Below are 24,891 nucleotides of genomic sequence, written 5' to 3' on the forward strand. Positions count from 1 at the left end.
GCAGCCCGTTGGCTTCACAAATGTGGCCAGCGGCGAAGATGCTGCTGGAGGATGCTCTGGCATCTGGCACTGCCCTTCATCCCCCCAGTGCCTCTTAGGGTGGATGCCCTGTGCCTTACCTGCCCCGAGACTAAGTCTGTGCAAGTCCTCGACCCTCTTCAATGCATGCGTGAGCCTTGCTCCTGCGGTGGGTTAGTTGCTGAGGGTGATTGCTGGGATGTTCTCTCCAAAAAGCACTGCCCAGTGTCTGGCTGGTGTCTGCGTGTCTCCACAGACGAGGCAGTAACTTCCCTTGCCGTCTTTTTCCTCTCGGTTCAAACTGGCACAGCATCAGTAAAGAAAGGAGGAAAAAGAAACGCTGACTGTGTTCATGTCCTGTGTCTGGGCTTCTGATTTTTACATGTGAGAGGATATGCCAGTGGTGCGAGCACAGTGTGTGTTTTCTGTGAATGCTTGGTTTCTTGGCTTTCCCCGATTTTTATTTTTATTTGTTGATGTCACTATGTAGCCAAATTTTGTGTTGCTGTGGTGCTACCCTCGTCTTCCAGTCTGCTTTTCAGGTTTGTATATATAGCTGCCGGGAAAATCGCTTCCTGGGAATTACCTCCAGAACTGCGATGCTGACTAAGCCATTTGCAACTGATTAGTTCATTTAAATGCCGACCACTGCTATGTTTGCTGCAGAGTAGGTGTCTATATATGAAGTTTTTTGCATGAGAATGTTTCCCGTGTAGCAGGAGTTAGACGCTGAATTAAAACAGACCAGCCGTATAGCACTGGGTTAGTAGCTTGTGGTGGAGCTGCACTGAGAGCTGCCAACGGCTGGAGGGGTTTGCGATGCATAGAGGAACGTGGGTGGAAAAATACTCCTGGAGAGCAGTCGGGAAGAAACTACGATGGCATTAAGGCTGATCAAAATTTCCAGCTGGCTGCCTGTTTCTCCACCGAAACTAGCCACGGGGGGTTGGGAGAGACTGGGAAGGTCAGCACTGCCACTCCGGGAAGCCTGCGTGTGCTGGGCGAACTCTGCTCGCCCTTCGGTTACTGTAAATCCGCCGCAGAGTGGGAGAAGACAGCAGTGCAAATACTTGGTGGACTTCTAATCCCATTCACTTTCAGAAAACTGTTGGACGAGTGGTGAAATGATGCACACGTGGAAGCAATAAAGCGGAGGTACCAAGTGGTCAGTAGAGCCACTGAGCTAAGCTCATGTTATTTGTGACCTGGGAGTCCCTTTGGCTCGTGATCTCCCTTAGGGAATATTTTCTGGGGGGGGAAGAAGGGAGACCTGACAACTGTAGCCTTGCAGGCTGTGCTGGTTTTTGGCATAGATCTCAGCAATTGGAGCTGATTTACAGATAGGAAAAATCCTGGTTATTTGCTGTGTTGTACAGCATGTGTGCTGTCAAATTGTCATAAAACAAACATACCCTCCCGTGGTTTGACATGAGTAAGGCCACGTTCAATTTTTTTACAGCTATTCCATTTGGTCTAATAAAAGATAGACCTCTCCCCATAAGTTCTGCCCCTCCTAAAGTGTATTTGACGCTTATTTTGTAGCGAGGGGTGTACATAACAACCCTCGGGATACGGAAGCATTAACCCACCTGGTACAAAAAACCATACTTGCTGCTAAAATGCGGCCATATCTGGGGTGGTGTATGGGGACTTCAACGTTCGTCGCAACGCTGCTGTTAAAGACAGGAAGTAAAAAAAGATGATTACAAGAAAATAAGATTACTCCAAGAATTGAGGCAGGCTGAATCTGTGGTCAGGCCACTGAGATGAACAGGCTCGCTCAGGCGAACAACTGCAAATGCTGAAGCTCTTGAACCTGGCATCTTATCTGAGCGAGCGCACCTGCCAGAGCGTGCTGCTGCCCCTTCATGCTCCTGCTTCGGTGCCGATTCACAGCAAAGTATGCCATCTGCTGATCTCCCAGCACTGCGTCCTGCGGTGGCCTGCATTCTCTGTCTCTCCCGTGCAAATACAGACCACGCCTGGCTCTCCACTCCCTTTATAAAATCCAACAAGGTCACATCCCCGGGGTAGCGTAACAGCGGTCAGCCAGTTGAAATGCTTCTGTGTGGATGTGTAACCCAGGTGTGAAAGCTGCAGGAGGGACTCTGCTATTCACCCCGCCTAAAGCAGCAGCCGATGATGAACGAGGCTGTAGTGCTTGGCAAAGAAATGTCTCTAAACACAGTTGGGCCTTGAGAACTGCATGCAAAGCTGCTCTTGTGGGGCTTGGATTTAACAACACATCCTCAAGGTTTTAATCAAAAACAAGAAAAATGCATTTTCCAAGACACATATATTTGCGTATCCATATAGAGTTGGGAAAGTTGCATATCGCACTCTTCTGTGCTGGTTTTCCCATCCTCTGCTGTGACGCTTACACTATTTCACTTCACATGAAGGGCAGGAATGTGGGTGCCCTGGCCACGGAGAGCTGGCCCTGAGATACCGGTCCTTGCCAGGGCGAAATATGAATGATTGGCTCTAGGTAGAGGCCTCGCTAAGCCGGGTAAATTAGGTGACCAGATTTTAAAACATGATAATCTCACGTTAAAAGGGTGGTAGGGTTATGTTGTGTTATGCTTGGTGCTGGTGCACACTGCGAGTTAGTTGTGATGGGGTTTCATCTGCAGTGCGACGTTTGGTGTTGGGTTCGAAAAAGGTCCACCTGTCCGCAGGCTGCATTGTTTCCTCTCTTGGAGATTGAAAAAGCCAAGAAAGGTGACTTCTTGACCTGTGGAAAATGCATAGAGTGTCTTATTTCATTTGGAGGAAGGAGGGACGGGCATGTGTGTATTTGACTCTGTCTCCCTGAATTGTATTGAAAGATCTATCTGTATATTACAGCTAATTAATTTGCATCCCAGTTATGCATCTGAGCAGATAAAGCTGATGCAGACTAAAATGAATTGCATTATTATGATTAGACTACTAGCAAACAGGATGTAAAGGAAAACAAAACCTCTGGTTTCTTTACGGTGCCCTTGACTGTCAAAGTTGGCCTTTGTCACCCAGCGCTAAGGCAGCTGGGCTTTCTGAATTCCTCCACAGTAGGACTTCAGCGTCAAGCTTTCCGCTTCACAAAGGGTTAAGTGAATAAACAGTGCTGCTGCTGAAGTTTGAAGACAGCCTCTTAAATATTTAATGACAGTCTAAATATATACATATGTACAATGTGTTTTAAACGAAGGCAGAATTCATGTACAGGCTTAACTGGTTCCAAATAATTACTTTTTGGAAGGTAATATAAATGACTGTGGATACCGAAAGAAATGGAGGAATGCGATGTTCTAGTAAAGTCAGATGCAGAGGAGAGATTTGCACCAAAATGGGGATCTTTCTAGGAAAGTAAATAATGTTGTCTGTGGTGTATCCCCTGATCTGCAACAACCCTACCCTGGGAAGATGGAGAGAGTGATGGTATCCAAAAACACAAGGTCTTGTCAAAAGCTCATTCAGGAAGGCTTTTTGCTCATATCTGTGCAGGATAGCTGAAGTTAATGATGGTAATGAAGCAAAGGGGTAAAACAAATAATGAACAGGATTGAGGAGAGTAGGATGGAGAAGAGGAAGTGAGTAAAAAATGTGTTTTTGGAGAAATGTGAACTTCTGGTGGAGGACAACTAGTGTAGCGAGGTGTTCTTTATAGACTTAAGTTTTTCGACTAGTTGGTGGTCAAAAAGCCTGCGTGATCAAGACTGAACTGAGAAAGGCAGGCAAAGCACACAGGACCTCACGAGGTGGGACTGGTCCTGCAAGAGGAGGTTGGAGGTGTGCAGTTGAGGAGGAGCCTACAGAAGGACCTACCTGGGGCTGCTGGGCGCTGGCGGAAGAGGGAGGGAGCAACAGCACACCACGTGCTTATGCCTGTGAGACATTTCTGCAGGGCACACGACAGTATTGAGCAGCGTTGTGTATGTACTTTTACAGGTGAAAATATCCAGCTGAACATTTTCATTGATCCCTGGTACCTGGTAGGTTTACCTGGTGTGCACTCTACTGGTGGAATGTGTGTCAATCATGGCTGAACCTCCTACCCATGAAAATGCTGTCCTGAGCAAAGGTTACAGTCATGCAATAAGCACAGAATGGGAAGAAAAGCAACTTTTAGTTTCGCTTCCTTACCACCAGGAATAAAATACACATATAAAAAAAGAAGTGGGTAGAATTAGACACTAGGGATGACTTTGCCGCTCACAAGACAGACACGAAAACGTGAAGTAAGGCTTAGGCATTCCCGTCCAACATGTGATGATAATCTAGACGCTGCATATGCATGTATGTGCATGTTTTGAACAAAGGCAAAATTCTTGTATTTTCAACATACTGAGCTTCACTGTACTGTATTAAAATATAAATGCCACACTTAATCACTTACTGAATTATTTTTGGAATTATTTAAAAGCCTTCACAAGTCAGCTCCTTTGCAGCTCTTTAGGACAGGGCTGAGAAATCACCCAGGTTCAGGGTGGCTGTTGTCTGGGACGTCTGAACTGAGATGGGAGCCAGTCTGTGCATCTTGTATATCACCAGGCTGCTTTGGGAGCTTGGATGAAACTCAAGAACTACTGAGAGAGCTTGGGCATTTTCCCAGAGTATCTTGGCTCCTGCAGAGACCTATCCCCACCAGACTGCTTTTTTATTTTAATATCAATTTTCAAGAAACTGGAAAATTGCCTGTTTTACAGTGTGTTTATTTCAAAATGCAGTAAGCAGGTAAATAACAAAGTTTTAACATACAACTGAGAAATACGGGATTTGCTCTGTCGTGTTCCTCCTCCTGCTCTCTGTGTATTGCATAGTGTCCTTATGTGCCTGTTGATGCTGATTTAATGCACGTAGTGCCCTGGGGGGGTAGGAGCTTCCACCTGGGAGGCTCTGGGCTGATGCCCTGGCAGGAGCTGGGAGAAGGGGCGACAGGAGCATCCCTGAACTCATGGCCAGCAGTGCAGTCCCCAGCCTGGCCATTTGCACCAGGCTCTTTCCTCTTGGAAAAGGGGTGGAAGAGGGTGGACATGTGTGCATGAGCGTGTTTCCCCATGCGAGCGGTGTCGAGCGCCGCAGCGTGTGTGGCCAGGTGTGTAGGGTCAGGCACCGGCAGAGGAGCCCACCCTGCCCGCAGGCCTTAAACCAGGCGCCCTCCTAACCTCAAGTAATTAAGTTTTCTTGTGGGGCGAGTTATTATTATAATTGCTTGCCCCAGGCTTTTCTGTGTCTTTCTGTGAAACACCTCATACGAGGCTCTGCGGTGACAAAGCATTACAGTAGATGGCTGATCTGGTCCAGAGCAGAGCAGGCATTTTCTGTATGCTGAAACGTAGGTGAACACTGCTTTCATGGTGGAGGGGCTCTGCTTTTATTTTTCCTGCCTAGGAAAATTGTTCTAGGATAATTTATTGATAAATAATTATCAGTGAAGAGATGCTTGGCGATAGAACAGAACTCAAACCAAAAAATGATCTGAGTCATCATTTTAATTTTAAGCAGAAGTAATCCTGAAACGGGTAGTTTGAAGGGTTTGTGAGCCCAGGTCAGAACTGAGCTAAAAGTAATGTTTCCAGCTACCCGTTTGGGCAAAATGACGCCCTGCCGTGCCCCCCGCGAGGCTCCCTCAGCAAGAAGGTGCTGCAGAGCATCCAGCGGTGCCCCCGCCTTCTCGCCCTCCCTGGCTGGGCATTACAGAGGGCAAACCCTGACTTGTGCAGGACTCTTTCTACCAGCCTAAGGTGAGCTTCACTGAAACTGCTCCTAAGGGAGAGGGATGGCCAAATTTGGGATTCTCCTGGGGGCTTACGTGCTGCTGCCTGCTGCTCCCCGCTGCGTTGAGGGTGTACCCAGCCGTGGACCTCTTTGCATCCATGCAGCTCTGAAGTGGTGCATCTCCCTGGGAGGATGGGATTGAGTGAGAGGAGTTTCAGCTCAAGGCAAACCCGAGTGAAAAAGGCTACCGGTTTGACTCTGCTGGAAATAATCCTTTTGCCCCACATACAGCCCTGGAACAGCCCACTGGAAAGTAAACTGGCAGCTGCTTGCGGGAGAGGGAGGTAAATGAAACTGGTCGGCACGAAGCGCTTATTTACTCAACAGATGTGAGTCAAGAGAATGTGCTGTAATCTGATGATTTCTGGAGTATTATCTGTGATTGTTTTCCCTTTCTCTGCAGGGTTTCTTTCAGAAAATCCACAGAGTTTTGTGGTCTTGGGTAAACAAACCGTTTTGCTAACCAGAGAAAAATAATCCGTAGGTACGTAGATAACTGTCTGGCCTGCGAAGGGAGTTAAATGCCGTGTTCCGTGCTGCTAAGGTGACTGACTTCTCAAGGACTTGGCTATATCTAGATGATGATGCAGGATATATACTCCTCTCCTATGTTGTTTGGAGATTAGTTCAGCATGTGGGAATGTGTGAGTAAAACTTCAGGTTATATTTAAGGTTCTGCAGCGTTCCATATTGCCGAGTATTTTGGGACATATAGGTTTCAAAACCTTCTCATGGTTTACACTGAGCAGTAGCTTTGTTCCTCCTCTTCTGTTCAGCCAGCTATGCTGTGCTTTTACATAAGGTTTTGTGTTGCTCTTTTTTAATCCAAACTTCAGGAGGAAACAGGACATATATCATCACTGTCTTGCCCTTAATATAGGAGCCTCCTCAGTCGACTGGAGGGAGCATCAATGCTACGTGATGCTGATACAACTCATCCCTGCACCTCTGGAGCAGACGGGGAGGGAGCTGGGGCAGGAGCGGCCTGTGGCACTGGGCATGCTCAGGGGTGACTAAAGGTCCAGGCCAGAGGATGGTGGGAGTCATTATTTCTTCCACTTATGGAGCAAATTATAATTTATAAAGGTTGACACCCATGCATTGGAAGAAGCCGAAGAGCGTGCTTAGAGCGGTCCCTGTCCTGGTATTGCAGCGTGGGCGCCATGGGGCCTGCGAGGTGGTTTGGAAGCAGAGAGATGGGAGATCAGCATGCTGCGGTGGTGCAGGAGAAACTAGTTTAAGGAATGAGTTCCAAATGAGAACAAAGGAGAGGAGATTTGTTTCACATGAGAAGAGGGAAGTAATGCTTTAAGAAATAAAGGCCCTATCTCAGCAAAATGTTGTGCCTAACTGCTTTGCTGGGAAAGAACTGGTGTGAGTGCTGCCAGGCTGATGGCTTTCCAAATGCAATCTGACTTCCTAAAATGTTATTGTTTCTTAGAATAAGAAAACAACTCTAAGCCAGTCAGGAGGGTTAAGCCTCCTCAGTAACAAGAGAAAGAAGATGCCATTTTCTTTAAATATCTTGTGTTTTCCCCGCTCATCTCTCAGACCGCCTCTCGCTGAGATTTAACTTCAGTTTTTCGGGCGGTGTAGTGCTGTCTCCTTGGCAGGGATGCAGATGGGGCACTAAGCGGGTGTTCCCTGAAAGGTGGTAGAGTTGGGGTGTTTGTGTCGGCTAAACCAGGCTCCCATTTCATATTCCAGTAAGACAGACTTCTCCGCGCTCCTGCAGCCCCTGGGTGAAGTGTGGTGCTGGCAGGGCTGCCGCAGGAGCTCCTGCCTTCTGCCTGTAGCACACATGGTCTCGGGACTGCAGTCCGACAGCCAGGATTGCCACTGGTCACCGTGGTTACGTTTCCATATGCCTTTAAAATGGGGAAGAGCGCTTTGCTTTCCCTAAGCATTTTTGGGGGTTACTTTAGTGCTTTATAATGTTTTAGAGAAAGTGCTATGTAAAACTGAAACATTATTCATTAATGTTTTCTATATCCCCTTCTCAGGAAGCATTAGTGAGTGTAGGTCTAAATTGTGACTTTCCGATAAAAGGTGATAGTTGTCAGAAGCAGCTTAAAGCAGCTCTTCTCTGTGTGCATGGAGGAGGAAATGTCCACAAGAGCTTTTTTGGGGTTTGGCACTTGTCCTAGGTCAGGATACGTGGTCGTGTTTGGTATATGAGCCTTTTAACTCTCCTTGCTTCACTCAGACTCTACCAAAGGCCACCACTTTTCCAGGCGCTGAAGCACTGCTGTTTCTGATCACTCCTCCAAGGGCTTTTGCGGTGCAGTTAGCAAATTCAATAAAGCTCTTCCGCCTTAAGTTGACTTTTTTCCCCATGATGGTTTCTAGTCCAGAAATACATGAAAACGAAATAATTCCCGGGTTCCTAAGTGAATTTCCCATTCGTTCACTTTTTTCCCTCTAATATACTCTTTGTGTTTGTGAATGAAACAGAATTAGGGCTAATTTAGTTGATTGGCTGCAAAACAAAAGTATTCAATGCTAAGAATGGGAAATGAGAAGGCCTTTCTGAAATGTTACTTCTTTGCATAATTGTAATAGATTATAATTATACAGTCGGGTGTTCAGCAGTGGATTTGCTGTAAACACGGTCATGGGAAATGTCTCATCACTCACTTGTGTCGGTTCGAGTCCCAGTGCGGTCCCGTCGATAGCAGTACTGCCATCTCTAAGGACATTTTCTCTTTGAGCAGGATGGTGTGTTACAGAAAATGCTATCTCCTGTTCCCCTCCCAGCTCCTCCCACAAAATTACTGCCGTCAATATGGCCATGTCAGGCCGTTGACACAAATCAATAAGATCAATCATTCTTCAGCTCCTAAACAAAATTGAGAGCGGAATGCTGACAGGCTGCGCATAGCAATACTGGCAGTGATTCCTAAATGGAAAATGCATACCATAATGTTTGCAAAGTGTAAGTGGGGGACCCTGTCCCATGAATAATTAGTTCTTTGAGGCTGTAAAAAGGAGCATGCTACAAATCGTTTCCTACAACTGCAGTATGTGTTATGACCCCTATAGCCGTCAGGCTGATGGAGAACATCACCTGCCCAACGGCAGTGCTGGAGAGGGGTAAGCGTGGCAGAGTTTGGTTAGGAATCCTGGTTTTCTTCATTCTCCTAGAAGATCTTGACTTCTGATACTGTTTTTTGCCCTGCGAATAATTGCAGACATTTTATCGTAATACTGGAATTCCTTGGTGCAATCAGGTAGTTCAGTGTGTAACTGCTAGAAAGACCATCAAAACTGTAGTTGCTGTAGTCTGCAAGAGTAAAATCAGAGACTGCTTCTAAAAATCAGAACCTTTATCTGAAGGGAAGGACAAATCTTTGTTTATAATGTCTGAATTTATATCTCTGAAGGCTTGTTTGGGTCATAGAGTCTGCTCATAGACTCAATCAGCTGCTTCAGGAAGATAAATACATAAATGTTTCATCTCGATTTGCCACCAACCATTGTTCTGGGTGCTAGCAGATTTTTCTTTTAATTAAATATAATTTATCTAATCCTAATGGGAAACGTAATTATAGGGTTTATTTTTTAATACTGTGATTTCAGAATTACTTTATAAAGAAGAGTAACATTTCCCCCTTAAGGGCTGTTTAAAAACGAGCAAACAAAATAAAAAAAACAAAGTACGCTTTGCTGAAAGTAATAAATCTCAGACAAGAAGCAAAAAAAAAAGCATCTGATATGTTTGAGCTGCAATAAAGCTGAAAATTAATGATCAGTAAGTTGGTGCTGCAAGAGAGTGAATGCATTATGGATTTGAGGAGATGCCTATAGCTTATTAAATGTCAGCAAATTTTAGCATAAGCAGCAGAAATCCCTGATCAGAAAATGTAAAACGGTGCAACCTGCAGTTGGAAGATCCAGTGCCACAAAGGATGTGGGAACCATGTGTATGGTTGAAACGTAAGAAAGTGCTTTGCAAGATCAGGGTCTGAAATTGCATGCTAAACTCCTTTAGTTTCTGTTCGGAGGGATTTAAACATTTCAGTAAGGCATGACTGTAGTCTCAGGGAGGGATTTATTGTACTGTAAAACCTTTGCACGAGAAGGTATGGATGACTGTTTAAAATAATTTAAAACAAATAACGTCCCTTCACCCTCCCACTCTCTCTCACGCTTTTTTTCCCTAAAACCGAAAGGTAAGGCTACTACTTGAACTGTAATGGAATAATATATCAAGTGAGTGATCACATCAGGCATGGACACTTACCAAATCACAGCGAGATAACTGTGAATAACTCTCTAGTTTCAACAATTTGCATGGCCATTAGCAATTGATGGGTTTCCCTTAGAACCACATTATCTATGGCAGCGGGATCTATTCCTGCGCACTGCTTCTGCATACTAAGTGCCTGAGAAATTCTCAAAAGTAAGGGTAATAAAAAATCTGATAGCAGATAGGTGAACGAAGCAGGTAGGAATTTCAAGGCGACATTTTTTGAAGGTGGGGAAATATTTCAGGTGATCATGCATTTTCATAACTGCTCTCCCCCTCTTCTCTGCCTATTTTTTTTAACTACAGTTCTGTAAGTTTTAATTCAAGCTGGTGTTAGGTTTCCCTTCACTGCTTGGCGTCGTCTCAGGCTTCATGGTTGGTCTGGCATGTGGATTAGTTTAAGCAAGATTTTAAAATACGTCTTGTTTTAGTTTTGGATTGGACACGTGTCTTGAGGAGCTTTTACGCATATTCGACAAAAGATAAAACCAGTGCTAAATTTAGCAGTCCTAGATTGCTGGGTGGCTCTTTCGTGGGAGTGATTTCGAGCAGGTGTCAAAGATGTGCTTTCCTTATGAGAATCATTCCACCATTTTAATAAACACGTGACACATCCCTTATTTCTAGCACTTTCATCTCTGGCTGATGGCACGTCAGATCTTTCCGGATTCTTCCATCAAGTTGACTTTTCCAGCCCCAAATCTCCTTTCTCTCTCTCTTTTTATTTCTCTTTCTCGCCCTCTTCCCTCTCCCCCTTTCTTTTCATGGTGCTGCTGTGGCAAGATTAAAGCGACTGAGTGAAGCTGTGGCAGGGAAAGCTCGGATAATCAAAGTATGCGAGCAGCTGGAGCTGTGTGAAGGTGGGTGGGTGACACATCAAAGCCGGGGGGTACAGGCGCTCGTTCCTCTTGCCTCCCATCGCAAACGGCCCCCCTGCCGTAAACGGAGTTCCTGGGGTTAATTTGTGAGCTCACACGTACACAAATGCGATCGCTTTTCTACGCCCTTCCCAAAATTTCATTGCAGACAACGGTAATAAAGTCTTAGCTGTGTTCCTTGGAAGATGGCTTCTGTAGACGTGGCGTGTTAGGAAATAAGTACCCGAGTTGTTGATAGCGGGAGGTGGTCGTTCACCTTCAGCTGAGAACAGCCCAGCACCTTATTGTCCCATCCGCCCATAAATGCTGTTTCTGGGTTGCTGTTGGTAGGGTGAGGAGAACTGGAAGATCTGAGCAGCGCCTGGTTGCCCCAGCTGCTGGCAGAGACCCAGTGTGTCCTGTCTTGGCCGGAGCACCCGTGGCCTGGGCAGGCAGCCGCCCCTCGCCCAGCCACATGCAGGTGCTGCTCCCCGAGCTCTGCATCCAGTGTGAGGGCTTGAGGTGCCCTCAGCTCAGGGGAAGCCCCGAATCCCCACTCATCTCTAAACTCTCTGTGCATGTCTCTTGACATGGAGCTAACCATGGGGCTGGCTATTTTCTCAGCTGCTGCCTCTGCCCATGTTGCCCGCTCCCCAAATGCTGGTTTGTCTTTGCTGTGGAGCTCAGAGGTTGAGCACCCCACAGGCTGGATGGACTCTTGCTCTATGTTTGTGCAAGGGGATCCTGGGCCTTGTCTTAACCGTTTGTTCTGAAGGTTTCAAAAAATCATTGCACTTTACACCTGCAGGACTTCCGCAGGACTCTTCTTCACTGCCCCCAGCCTGCTGGTGTCCGTTTTGGTTACTGCTGCTTGAGAACCAAAATAGGAGCCATTAGGACACGCGTCTCTTGGCTTTGTGCATCGAAACATCAGTGAACTGCAGTGAAAATAGGTTTTCAGCTTTTGTTCTGTTAGCTATTTCTGGTGGCCTGTAATAATAGTCCTTTCTAGCAAAAGTTTTTTTTTACTCGTCCTTAATTTTTAATGAAAAATCTTCCTGACACAGGTCACAGTAAAATAATTAACAGTGAGATCATCTGTGTTGTTTGGGTAGAAAACTGGAGATCTAAGGATTTAGAGATACTGGTGTGATCCCAGTTGCCTTGTTGGTGTGGTTACTGGTTATAGCAATAGTTCTTATTTTCTTTAACTTCAGTCTCAGGGTAACAGTGTTTCACAATAATCAATGCACTGATTAATATAATTGCATTTTGTGGTACTGTGGTCTTACAATTAACTGACTGGACTAATAAAGCGTGGAATCTAATGAATATTTGTAAACAAACTTCATTAGGAAGTAGGTTGCGAATATGCACTGGCAGAGGATAGTGGAGGAGACCTGTCCTCAATGTCAATAGTTATGATGGATGGAAACCTGGAAATGAACAGCAAAGCATGGAAACCATCCCACTGCTACTTACTTTGCATTTACTGCTGCACTGTGTTTTAAAATCTCTCTTTTTAAAAAAACTTTCTAGAAGAAGGCTCCCCACTGCAATGCGATCCTGCGTACACAATTTCAGTCTCTTTTGCAGAACATTAAAGCATTATCAGGCACAATGTTGAAAACCGGATTTACAATGTAGGGCTGGTATCGGCCTTAAGTAAGAAGTGTCTATTGTCACCCCATGATTAGATCTTAATGCAATTAAAATGAAAAAGGAAACCACCATTGAAAATGGGAAATAGATTTCCTAGTGGTACCTCTGGGGGGGGGTGGATGGCTGACATCTGGCTGTTGCTGGAAAGTTGGCTGTCTTTTACTGTCCTTGAGGAACTGTGTCCCATTCTTGCTGTTGTACTGGGCATAGGTGGCATGCCTCGCCCCGCTTGTGTCCCTGTGTTTCAGAGGTGTGTTCTTCATCTCAGGTGTGGGGTCCGGTCCTGCACACTCTGTCAGGCTGTTTGGGAGCATCTTGTATGAGTCTGGCAAGTTAACAGTTGAACGATCTGGCCCATTTTGGATGGTTGCTTTATTTAAAGGTTGCCAGAAATATCTTTACACCTCCTTGCCTTCTCTCCCCTCTTCCCCCATCTTTAAGCTACTTGACTCTTAATTACAGGTTTTCCTGGCTGAGTCTATGTGCGTCTCTTTTACAGAAGTAGCATTAAATCCTGCTGCCTCCCCCCTCTTTTTTTAAGCTTTTGATTATCTGCAAAGTTTGGTATTAATTTTTCAGGGACACACATACGTAAGGAGACCTGCCCAGAGAGCACCAGCCCTGAGCAATAGGCTCGTGAGTGGCTGCTTTTGCAGCGGGAGCTGGGAGGGGAGAGGGTCTTTCAGCAGCTACAGTTCATGCATTTGCTTCCTACCTGCTGGTTTCAAACAGTATTAATTTTTATGCATTTATTGTGTTTAATTGAAAGCAGGGCTGCTTACAGCAGTGCTTGCAGAGATTCCTCCTCCTCTCCCCCCCCAAACACAACAAATAGGCATCTGGTATTTGTTTTGTATAACACAATCCTCATAAAATGAAGAGTAATAAAACATAATTATCTGTAAAGGCTTGTTTTATAAGCCTAAGAATGAGCTTGTTTCTGCTTTGTTTTAGCCTATTTGTAAGATAAAGGATGCCTTTGTATGGTTTTAGCCCATCCAAATTAGTAGAGAATCCGTTATTACAGTGTTTTAAACCCCGATGTGTCAGGGTGTAAGGTAGTGTGAGTGCATGCACAGGACAGCACCAGTGGATCTCTAGGGGTGGTGAAGAGCCTTTTTGTGTTCCTTTTGGAAAATCTTTCCTTCCAAACAATGGGTTTTATTTGAAAGCTTTGGTAAAGTACGAGAAATAAAAATCTGTGGGTTACACGTTTCTGAGCTGTGGGCCATAAAGTTGGGTTTGAGCCCATTCTGCTTATCCTTGTCAGCATAAAGGACAATGACATACATCCATGTTTGTGCTTGGATGTGTGTGAGGACTATTTGATTTGGCCCTTACTGCTTTTCTGACAGACCTTAACTGCTGCCGTATCTTCATCTCTTTGGAGCATTGCTGGCTTGGTCCACCTCCAGTCTGTCCGGTCATCGGGACTCCCAGTGATGGATTCAGCAGTTTTGAACAGCTAATTTCACTCATTTCACCTTACATTTGCTGTTTGCTATTTGTTTGTAGGGCAGTATGCCTTTTTTCTTCCCTTCGGCTTGCTCTAACCCTGCAAAAGCCCTTCCCGCCACCATGTGCTAGTGGGTTTTTTTCTGGGGGAAAAAGCAGAACTACATAATTTAAACCAATTAGATATTAAAGTGAGATGTGCGAGTGGCTTATGGCTGTTCTAAAGGTAAAGTGTGAAAATCAAATCCTTTTAGAAAACTCACAGTCTAAGCCTATTGTTTGTTTATTTTCTTTAAAATAGTAATAAGCAAAAATCCACTTTTTCGTAATGAAAACAAAAAGCTGTGGGGCTGCAAGGCATCTTCGACTCCGGCACGCTTTGGAATACATTTACTTTGACCCTATTCTTCTTTGCACAATTAATTAAGTGGTAGAAGAGGGAATACAACTTCACTCAGATTTTATGTGAATTGTAGCCTTCTCAAAAGCAGATATGACTTAGGTATTGCTTTCTCTCTGCAAGGCGAGCCTTGTAATTTTGAATCTTGATTAGCAGCTGCTTTTGTTCTTCCGTGAGTCTGAGAAACAATGGGGTTGGGAGCACGTAACAAATTGCTAAATGATACCCTCACAGAGAGAGAAATCTCCCCCTCTTGAAGCGCCTCACTCCCTGCACCTTTCGTTCTGCAAAGAGGCAGCGATGATGCAGCCCTGGGCACAGCGACCCGCTGCTGGGGCTAGGAGATGCTTCCCTAGCAAGCCCTGCTTCCTGGGCAGCAGCGGCGCCCGGGCACAGCCACGTGCTGAGCTCCCCTGCGTTGGAGTTGTTTCCTTGAAATACATTTTCCTTGAAATATGTTTTTCTTGCCATCTTATCTAGGGATACTAGTGTAATATGCAGGTTGCTGGCTTTAGCTGTTTAACAGCACTGTTGTGGCTGGGCTGGGGGTTTCTTTAGCCAGTGGATGGCCAGTTGCAGCAGGTAGGGTGTTAGGAGGCACCCAGCTGCCTTATGTGAGCTTATATTATTTTCCATGGCCAGAAGTCTTTGATCTATTCAAATAGAAGCCTGCCCTCCTCCAGAGAAGCAGAGGATGGGTGCCAGATTGCAGGCTGATGTGTAAATGTGAACTTTTGCAGCAGTCTCATATCACACGTGAGCTAAATGTGCCGTGTATGTCAGAGGCTGCAGAGTCCAGCTACTACTCAAATGGTCCGAGATGTTTGACACCCCCCCACACTACATAATTTTCCACTTAGTTTTTCACGCAAAGTCTGGAATGCATCTTTCTTTGTTATGTTTTTTTCTGGGGTATTGCTTCTCTCATGTGTAGAGTTAGGAGATACCTCCCTGGAAAGTCTGCTGGTCCTTAATTAATTAATGACTTCAGAATGTTCTAAGACCAGTGTTGCTTTGCATTCACAACAACAGAATTGTATTTAAAAGTTTGGGTAGCTTCTGATTCAGCCTCCTCATGTCTCCAGAATAAATGGATTTCATCTCACCAGTGTAAAGGGAGGGGGGAACCCCCCCCCCCCAAGCCATTAGCTTCAGTCGTGCTATCAGTATGACGTGGACTCGTTATTTGTTCTCTTTCCCATTGTGTGTTCTCTTTCCCATTGTGTGCAGAGTGGTAGCATTGGATGCATTTTCTTTTAAATGTGACATAAAGTGAAATCCTGTTATTTGCACACATTCTGTGGCACTTGTCTTCAAAGTATCTAGGCAACCTTTATGTAGATGACACTTTTAACTCAAACTCTTCCATCATTATGAGCGTGGTCCTGTGAAGAGAAGTAGCTTGAAAAAGGGAGGGAAGAAAGAGCTGGCTTGAACTCACGTTGGGCAGCTTGAGTCACTTGTGAGGCCCTTTGTAGGAAGTACAGTACACTGAAGATCTCTGCTCCCATACACTTAAACCATCTACTTCAGACTATTCCATGTTTTTCCTTTGAGCTTGGGCAGGTAGGGGGTTCTCCTGGCCCTGCTGGAGCTGATGGTAGAGCTGCCAGGAAAGGGGGATTTCAGGGCTTCTACAATCTGGTGGCAAGCGGTGGACTTCCTTGCGTGGTTCTCCACTCTAGGCTCAGTGCTCCAAAACGTCAGCAGCTGCAGCCCTGGGAGGTATGTGTGTTCAGAAAGCTTTTGACTTCAGCTGTGCTTCCCAGAAAACAAGAGCTGAATGGGAGGCTCAAGACTTGAAGAAGAAGCCACCATTGGTCTGTTAGTTTGCTTTCAACCCCCCTAAGGAAGAAGTAAAGATTACTCAGAGGAGATTCTTTGAATAAAGGCGTGTCCATGGGGTTAGGTGTGACCATGACCCATTAACAGTTCAGATGGAGCAGGCATTACTACTGCAGCGGTCTGATCTCCAGTTGGGAATTGGTCTCTGAAGCCAAAGCCACTCAGATATGCTGCACAGGGAGCGATGTGGCCCCAGACTTTGTGGCAAGCTGGGTGTCATCTTTTATAGCGGTTCTGGCTTCGTTAGATCAAGCAGGCATCCTCCAGGTGGGAGGCAATGCCACTGTAAACGCCACACCACATGCTGTGGCTGGTTTGACAGGAATGTGATTTGTGTCCTTGTGCTTAATACTAATCGAATTGGGGCCACCAGATGATCGGCAGTGTGCTCACTGGTATTAAGGAGCACATTGGTGGTGTAGGTCAGTGTAGTTGGCCTATGGTTTGATCAGAAAATTCATACTTTTTAGCATAAACTTGTTCAGCTGTGGTTTGACAGTAGTTGGGCTTGGTTCTCATTATCATCCCTTGAGATGAGGGCAAGCCTCATGTCCCTGGCCTGTGGTGCAGGGTGGATGGTTACTGCCCCTCTTACATTGGCACTGACACTACTCTGATCCCACTGCTGGGATCTTGTGCCAGCTCCATGAGCTCAGCTGGCTCCCTGGCTTGGGGTGATGTGTCTGGAGGAACACGAATGAGTACAAGGAAGAAGGTGGGAATGCTTGGATGGGGCAGTTGTGGAGGACAGGGGCCATTACCTGGGTATCCCAGCAGAGACCAGTTAAGGCTGTTGTGGGTCTGTCATCCAGGTATAGCGGAGCTAGACCTTGGTCTTCAGCAGTAGAGGGAAAGTTTTAGGAAAAAGCCTTAGTGTTGATGAGCAGGTGCAGCCAGGATCAATTGCCTGCATACCTTATGATCAATTAATTGCAATTAATTCAGCTTCACTTATAGCTTTTTACTGTAAGTCTTTGGGCCAAACCCATTGCAAGGGAAAGAAAAGTGTGGGGTTTGTTTGTTTGTTTGGTTTTTTGTTGCTATTGCTTTTAGATAGAGAAGCCTCTGCCTATTACTGGAGTCCTCTTTTAATGGCAGAGTTCAACATATGACCAGACATTCCCTGCTGCCTCAAAACACCCCACCTTGGTTGTGTGATCTACATGGACTGTGACTGATGTTTGTGTAACTCAGAACATCAAGCCCTGCATTTTCTTTAATTAGCCCACGGCTTTCTTATGAAAACACAGCAAAACAACCCTCCCCCAGCCCCTCAACATGCAGCATACACAAATCTCGCTTTGGCCCCCTTGCCCTGGCCTGGTGCTTTTCACTATATGATGTGTTCCCCATCCAACTCTAAAAGGATGGGACGTTTGTCGGACCGATGCCAGAAGACTGGGACTGTGGTTTGGCGAGATAAAATGTTGGGTGTCTGTGATCTACATTTGCTGGGAGGTTATTCCCTTGGGCTCTCGTTGCATTCATGGTGTCAGCCCAAATATCCGTGACGACATCTTCCCACACGCGGTTGGGCTGGCCCAAATGAGGAGGCTGAGCTGGTGGCGGGAAGGATGGGAGGCACTATATGCCGTTGTCGCCCCAAGCGCTAGGTTTTGGGAGGTGGTGGCCCCAGGCAGCTCACCGAGGTTGCCTGGGAAGCCGGTGCAGAACAGAAAATGAAGCTCAGGTTTCTCAGACTCCTGTTGCTGGATCCCCTTCCCCATCCTCTTGTCACCCCTCTGGTCTTTATGAATAGCCGAGCCTGAGTGGCTAGCAGTAGCAGGACAGTGAGTGTAGCTGTTTCTTAGAGAATGCTGAAAGGGAAAAGTTGGGAATGGCCTTAGACAAATACTAAGGGGCAGCAGGGAGGAATCACATGCACTAAACCGAAAATCATACTGTAATTGGATACAGTGCATGGTGTTGCTAGTAAGGTATACATAAATAGAGACTCCAGCACTCAGCTCTTCGTGGAAGACAGGTCTTCTATATTTATCAGGTTTTGCTATTTTTGTAACATGCCATGTTACACTGTTGTTAAAAAAAAAAAATCCATATTAGTTCCTAAGTATTATTGTTGCCTCATTCTAGGATCAATTGTACCAGACCTTTCTCATTGACTCTGACCTCACCGCGTTTAAATAGCTGGAAATTACAAGTATTTCTTGTCTACAGGAGCATAGAAACAGCGACATCCGAGTTTCTGTTGATGGTCTCCTTTTCTATAGAATTGCTTTCCCCTGCTTGGAGGAGGTTCTCCATTTCCTACTGAAGCCACCAGGAGCGGCTGCCACTATGGATTCCCTATAGGACCAGGACGAGAGTCTGCAAGGTGGACGTGCTAGCAGAGGCAGCAGGCGGCTCCTCAGCTCACCGTGCAGCTTGACTGATTGTGGTGAAGCTGGCAGGGTCAATCAGCAGAATAAGTCTTTGCAACCTAAAGAAACAGAATGTATACTTTCAAAAATGCACTCTTTTAAAATAGTACCTACCTCATAAAAGGGTGAAAATAGCACCAAAGTAAAAAAAGAAAAACCGGTCTGCTATGCCGCGCAATGTAGTAAGCAGAGCTGAGGGTTTTGTTTTTTCCAGCGCCATTTCAGTTGAGCAATTTTGCTGTACGTTAGCTTGTTTGTCTGCAGGATGGGATTACTGAATTTTTAGAAGTACTTCATGATCCTCAGATTACGGGTATCACATAAAGCCACTTCTGTTCCTAAATGGGGGGTTTGGGTTAGCTTTTGGTAATATTTTACGTGTATATAAAGCTGTGCTCCTGCGTGCAGGAAAAAAAAGCATGGGATATTTCTGATTTCTTTTTTCAGATGACGTTTTGTCTTTCTAAGGACATGTCCAGAGCCATTTACAAGTAGCCTTCGTGGTTACTTTGGAAATGGTAAAAGTCTAGATTTTTTTTATGGGCTTTACACTGCCAGGCGCACTGGTTATTTCAAGTTAAGGGACTTAGTTAACAGTAAGACAGGGTTGGTGAGACAGGAAGGGAGTGCTTGATAAGTCTTATTATTAATAGGCTAGCTGTATATATGATCTTGACTTAATTTCTCTACTACAAAAAGCTAAAACCACCATCTTGGACCTCATGATAAATGACAGTTTTGCCTGTACTGAGGATGCTGCTGGTAAGTATCCCTGTGCAGTGATATTTCTTCATTTGACCTCATGTCTGTGGGTTGGTCATGAAAGCCGAGATGGATATTGACTACTCTAATCTTGACAATATGCTTAATTACAGGGCAGTAAGAGTCAAGCAGATAGTATTTCGGGTAGTTGGTGTGGAGAATAAAGCGACATGGTAAACTGAGCCCTGGTAGTTCACTTGGGACAGTGCGGTGGGTTGTTATTACATTATGGTGGGAGAAGCTGCCAAGCAAATAATACTGTAACAATTAAGTGGGGCTGTTAACGGCATGACTGAGCCAATTCATTAATGACAATGGCGCATTCTTGTATCTGCTTTCCCTTACAACTGCTGGGTGAAGATACTCAGGGGAAACAAGACCAGTGGGAAGAAGGGAGGAGGAAAGGAGACTCTGAAGATTTGGTGCAGGTGCAGTGACTTTCTTTAAGCCTTTGTTCCCTAAGTCATCTGAAATGCAGCTGTTTGCCGGATGGGTTTTATGGAAACCTGGCAGTTTGCTGTCAGAGCAATGTACTCCCGATGAAACATCTTCATGTAGATGCTGTTTCTGTGCATCTGCTTGTTCGGTGGGTTGGAAAGAAGTGGAGGAAAGGACAGAGTTACTTCTGTCAGGTGGAGGCTTCTGTGCAAAGGGACTGAATCAAGGCAATGGGTGTCCTTTGGCAGAGGATATTCTCAGTTACTGGTGTTTTCACAGGCAAATAGCAGTAAACTGCAGGGGCGCTTGAGATATAAAAATGCATAGACAAAGGTGCCATCTTTGGGGTTTCAAAGGAAAGCCAAAGTGAAGAGCTGCAGGCTGCAGGCACTGCATATTTCCTTAAGTATAGGCAAAGCTGTTGTCTGACCCATTTCTGTTTATGATTATCAGCAGCTTTGTTAGGAATTAGTCTGTTGCTGGACCTTGTAATTTTTGGAGTTAGGGGAAGACAATAAAGAAGACCCTAAATCAACCGGCTGTTAGAAAGTAGTAGCAGGAGTGGCTTAGAAAAAAAACAACGCAATTTTTTTTTTTTATTTAAACAGTAAAATATACCGCTGTAGTAAGGGGGATATTCACGACCAAGGGAGTGAAGGTCTACACTTCCTGCTGTAAAAAAAAAAAAAGGGTCTTCGGTTGAGCTGCGCCAGGATGTGCGAGATGGCCTCTGCCCTGCCAGGGTGGCTCAGCTCCAGGCCTGGATGCGTACTGGGTGAGATGTCTGCTGGGCATCAAGAGAAGCAGGGCGAGTTTCAAGGAGATACCAAGGAGCGTGAAAGCCCAAGGATGGAAGGAGGGGGAGAATTAAGAATTTGCAAAGCAGCACTACATCTTTCAGTGCAACAGCTTTTTCTTCCCTCTCAGCTCTGTTTCTTCCCGTATTTGCTAGAAGTAGGGTTACACTGTTTTGGTTTTGGTAGCGAGGAGGTGAGAAGGTTACTCTCAATTTTTAATGTGAGAGATAAACTGTAAACCACATGGGCAACCACAGAGTTGAAACAAACACACCTGCAGCAGAGATGCTCACCATGGCTTAAAACACATCGACATGGACTTGGAGGGCTTCTGGTGTTGAGGGCATTTGTGTCTGGCACCTCAATTCAAAAACAAACCAAATCTGAGAGCTGCCAGTGCCGGATGGTGCACCACAAGCACGTGATTTCAAAGCACAAACGTGGTGTGAACTCACTCCACTGATCCAAATTTCCTTAGAAACCAAAACAAAACACCAAAGTGTGATGATTTGAGGTAGATCTGGCAGGGTTTGTGCTGAGCCAGCTATCCACCGGGGTATCCTAACTCGGATCAGGTGCCATCTCACCTGAAACCAGTGTGAAACCAGGATGGAGGCAGAGGGGATGCAGCTGGCGGGGAGATGCCTTCCCCACCACAGGCTCCCCGGGCATTACAGCCGGGCCTTGGGGAAAGCCCAGGGCTGACGGGGCCCTGAACTTTAACAAATGACTCTGGTTTAAAGAGCGTGATTTTCTTTTAAACATGGTAGAAATGGTGTGTGAGATGTGTTTTTAAATAGAGTATGTTTGTGTCGTATCCCTTCGGCAGAGAGTTTTTGTCTGTGTAATCACTTAAGTTAAATTGTCTTATTTTCTGTCTCCCTCCCGTTACGCAAATTTTATATTACATGCTTACGTGTTTTAGGTTTTTTTGTGCAAAGAATCAGGCACGGTTGCATTGGGAAGCAGGTGTTGCGGTGGTATTTGAGACACTTTGCTGCTACATGGGATGGGAGATGCAGGCAGCAGGCAGGAAAGAGGTGCCCAGGACGGGCAGCGCTGCCGCTGGGGCCTTTTGTAGCCCATCTGGAGGAGGTCCTCAGTGCGCTGCTCAACGCTGCTCCACCAGGAGTTCAAGGGTGGTTGAAGCTTTGCCATAAATGATATCTTGGAGGGAAGATGTAAATGAGGCATTGCCTGCTTTCAGTCCCTGTGCAAGGGATCAAGTCAGGCAGCAGCCCGAGCATCAGCTTCTGGAGACTGAAACACCTGAAGGATGTCATCTTTCGTGGTATTAAAATGCAATGCTTGAAAGTGTCTCACAACACCAACGTTTGTTAAATGCCACAGTTGGGGGACACTGGGAAGTGCTGAGGTGACTCTGCATGTGCGTTTGGGTAACGGAGCATAAATAGGATGCTTTGTAATTGATTGTTTTTTTCCCACCTCCTTTCTTTTATGGGGCCAGTGTGTGTGTGTGTCTAAGTACTTGTTACTGAAATAAAGTCTGAAGCATGTTTAGACGCCACGTCTGACAAATGGTGACTTTTTTTCTTCCTAATCACAAATGCTGTCTGCGTTTTTACTCCACTTTTTTTTTTTTGTAATACCACAAAGGCTGATCCGACATGCAGTGCACGTTTTCCCTGTTAAATTATGCCCTGGAAGTTTTGACCTCTAGCATTTCATAGTAGCTTGTAAATTATGTATGGAAATGTTCTGTATTGTTACCGTATGAACTCCACAGAGATGGGGTGTCCGAGTTGCTGGATTTGGTATCGAGCTTGGGAATGTTTCCCTGTTCCTTCCAAAACTCAAAGCATCACGCTATTTTACACTCACTTATTGTACTGAAGATAACTTTTGTCTGTGCATGCAAAAAACCTGGAGTTGCTCTTAGCCAGATTAAAATAATGGATGACTTGAAAGAATATTGCCTAGTATTTATTGCTGCTCACCAGAGGATAATTTCAATAAGAATTTATCATATTTATTCAGCAGCAGACTAATAGATTCAGATTTGTTTAAACAAAGACTCAGGGAAGAACCTGCTAAATGCTTACGGTTATATTCATTGCAGGCATAAGCTACTCCATTTCACTCAATGTACTTGTACCTGCTTATGTCACCAATTAATTTGGCTCTTAATATCTTATTTTCAGCACCTTACTTTCTTTCCTCTGGGTACTGCAAGTCAAGTTCATCCCTGATGTAAGTCTATTGTGGATAATGGCATCTCTGATGCTTTCTGGCTTTGGATGGGTTTGATTTGTTGTTGTGGCAAAGTCTAGATAAAGAAAAACACCGTTGCAGGAAAGAGGGATCTAATATGCTGAACCTGAATCTGGGAAGGTCTCGAATACGAATTCTCCTGTGCTGTGTTTGTGGCTTTGAGTAGTTCACCTGGTCTGTCTTTTTTCCCTTATTTAAAACCAGGCTCAATGCTTACCATGTGAAAGGTTCTGCTGTTTAGTACCTATACAATGTTTGTGTATGGAAAGTGTGAGCAAGTACATTAGTAGTTTGAGATTTTTGTTGGGAGATAATCTAAAAATGAAGAAACCAGGAAGGAAATCGGTGGCCAAATGATGACCGGGAGCACACGTGGAATGGGTGAGGGGTATGTATTGATGTAATACGAGCATAAAGCTACATGGCCTTCTAGTATGCCTTGCTCTATTTGTGTTGGGCATCACTTCAGGAAGGCAAATGGATGCTCTTAAAAATAAATGCTCTTCATCCAAAAAAAAAGCTTTCACCCAAACTGAAATTTCTTGCGCCAAAGTTAAATTTGCAAAGCTGTGTCCTCTGCGGGAATGGGAATACTCTGAGTCAGTCGAGTATGTTATGTCTGGTGGTGTCCAAATTTTTCTCTGTTATGGGTATGTGTGTGATTTGGGTGTCTCTGTGCATGTTCAGAACTGATGTATAGACCGTGTCTTTCATTTATGTGAGCACACACACACTTTTTTAATGGAACTGAAAACACTGTGACTTTCTCTGGTTTGCTGGTTGCCATCCCACCAACTCACCCTCCTTTCTTTGCGTTGAATCATCTTTACAATTGGGCTACTGCAAACTCTCTGAAATAACATGTGCCTCGTATGTTAGCTGTGAAAACCAAACCCACACAGATTGAAGGGTTGGTCTTACAGAGCACAGGCACCACAAACAGAAAGCCCAGCATGTGAAACATAATGGGTTTTGCAGGCTTTATTCATGACCACTTCATAAATCCATTCATCAGACCTAGCCAGAGCAGCGAGAAGAGCAGCACAACCCAACCCAAGAGTCCTGCTTCCCTTTCTGTGCTGGGCAGGGTTTAACCAGTGCTTGTGCTCCACAGGAGAGTTCAGAGTTCACAAAAGACCGTGACAACTTGGGAGGTTCTGCCACGGTGAAAGTCTGGTGTTTGGACCTGCAGAATATGGAGGGTTAATAACGTTTAGGAGGAAAATGAGATGGTGATGGTGACCTTTTCTATGTAAAGTAAAGCCAAGGAATGCCATGGGTATTAACCTAAAAAGGCCCACTAACAGTTGTTTGCTTTCTAGGAAATGTTTGCATGTGTTGTTGTTTTCTTTTCCATCACAAATGGATTTTTTTGTGTCCTGGGAGTGAATCACAATCTTTTTTCCACTCTGTTTTTAATTAAAAAGTAAAAGAGAGGAAACCTTTTTATACGAGTGGTTGGAAAGCTGAGCAAGCCATAGGAGATAAATAAACTGGTACAGATTCATTGAACCAAGCAATGGAAGTGACAGATTCCTGTGCCTTCAAATCTTTGACAAATTTATTAATATGACTAATATCTTGGTGTCTTAATGTGATCTACTCTTGCATTGCAAACAATTTTACGTGGGTACTCTGCTTTCCGAAATCCAGAGTAAAATGAAGCAACTGGTGTCTTGATCTTTGCCATTAGAAGTAGTATTAGAAGTGCAGTGCTGATGCAGCAGGAGCTGCATATGGATTAAAATTATCGGCCAACAGGGAGCAAGAGAGATCTGGGCAATTTTTTATACTTTAAAGTCTTCCAATATACATTTAAAACAGCTGGGCATGCTTCTCTGTGTGATCTTTGGGCTGCAAGCGGTTATGTGCCTGGTGACTTTCTGCAGGCAGCACTTACCTGGCAGCCTCAAAGTTGCCCATGCGGTTAGTATTCATCATGTAGACGTTACAAATTTTTAATTGCTTTTGTGTCTGGATTGGTGGCAGGGCTCTGTGATTTATCATCCTTATTATTTGCATGGCATTAATGCTG

At 45.0% G+C, this 24,891-nt stretch overlaps 1 protein-coding gene across 1 annotated transcript in view; it reads left to right on the forward strand.

Annotated features, from left to right (window-relative positions):
* EXT1 (exostosin glycosyltransferase 1) overlaps positions 1-24,891 on the forward strand; it is a 201,306-nt gene that overhangs the window by 18,318 nt on the left and 158,097 nt on the right. The gene's annotated exons all lie outside the window — the stretch shown is intronic.

The sequence above is a fragment of the Pygoscelis adeliae genome, unplaced genomic scaffold (genome assembly GCF_000699105.1).
Source record: "Pygoscelis adeliae isolate BGI_AS28 unplaced genomic scaffold, ASM69910v1 Scaffold111, whole genome shotgun sequence".
In the NCBI taxonomy this organism is placed as follows: Eukaryota; Metazoa; Chordata; class Aves; order Sphenisciformes; family Spheniscidae; genus Pygoscelis; species Pygoscelis adeliae.